The sequence below is a fragment of the Aureococcus anophagefferens genome (assembly GCF_000186865.1).
Source record: "Aureococcus anophagefferens unplaced genomic scaffold AURANscaffold_33, whole genome shotgun sequence".
Lineage (NCBI taxonomy): Eukaryota > Pelagophyceae > Pelagomonadales > Pelagomonadaceae > Aureococcus > Aureococcus anophagefferens.
In genome coordinates, this window is record NW_008705591.1 from 52,666 (window position 1) to 53,914 (window position 1,249).

Consider the following 1,249-nt stretch of genomic DNA (forward strand, 5'->3'; position numbering starts at 1 on the left):
CGGCTGTGATGTTGATATTGTGCTATCAACAAGTGGCGCCCTTGTAATGAGATCGCCTCCATCATTTAAGGCGTCAGATATCTTTTCCAGGCCAAAACCAAATAATCTGTGATGTTCTAATTTCTCGTCAAGCACTACGAGTGCATTACTCTGAAAGCCGCTTAGACACTTCGCAGCCCTGGGTACTGCATGGGAATGCAGCACCGTACAGCCAATGCCACCCTGGATGATCTGTGCCAAGCTCAGGGATGCACCTCTTAGTTGGGCTGTACCAACAGCCTCCAAGATAGAAGATCTTGCGAGTGAGTCCCAGTGAGCGGCATCGAATCCACCACAACGCATTGGTAATGCTGCGTTCACATTCTTAACGTGGCCTCGGCAATTGAAGACTTTGTTCAGGGAGATCCATGAGGCATCCTCGAGATAGAGCGCAGCTCGGAGCGGTGGTTGATCCATTGGATTTTGGATTGATCCGAGAGCAAGAGACTCGTGCCAGTAGACTTCATTCCATCGTTTTAGCACACGTCGGGCACCATCGCAGTTGGAGATAGCCACAATGCCTGTATTGGGTTCAGGTGGCACATCACCTTTCTGAATGCCGTACATGCGTTGTAGTATCAAACTGTGGTGTTCTGAAGGCGCTGGTACAAACGCAAACCAAGGCCCTGAAGGTAGGACGACCTTGAATACAGACAATAATGAGTCACAAACAAGTGTGTCCGCATCTAAAAATATTGTGGCAACCTTGAAGACTTCTTGAGCAAGTAAAAGTGCTGCCATTTTTGCGCTCCGAAGCTGACGCACAGCCGCCCATGCGAGAAACTTACTCCCCCTACGTTCCGACTCAGTCTTGCGATTAGCCACATAGGTTGAAGCCAGGTCAGTCGTCGACGATGATTTGCTTTTGGCAATGGTGAACGCCTCGAACTCTGGTAAAGATGTAAAATTGATCCCAAAGCCATCAACAGACATCACATAGTCCCACCAAAACGCGGTACCATATGCCTCTGCCTGTGGCGCCAAAGATGCCAAACCGAATTCAGATGTCACAAGGAGCGTGCCCACATCCAAGCCGAGAGTATTCCGCACACTTGTAGCTGATACCGACGCTTTTTGAATGGTGTTCTGTCCAAGTGCCGCATACACAACACCATAATCAAAATCGGCATTCTCGCTCCTGCAGAGGAAACTCTCTGGTCCAAACGGGAATGCTTTCAACACCCTCTCCAAGAAGTTGCTGGCAGTCCGA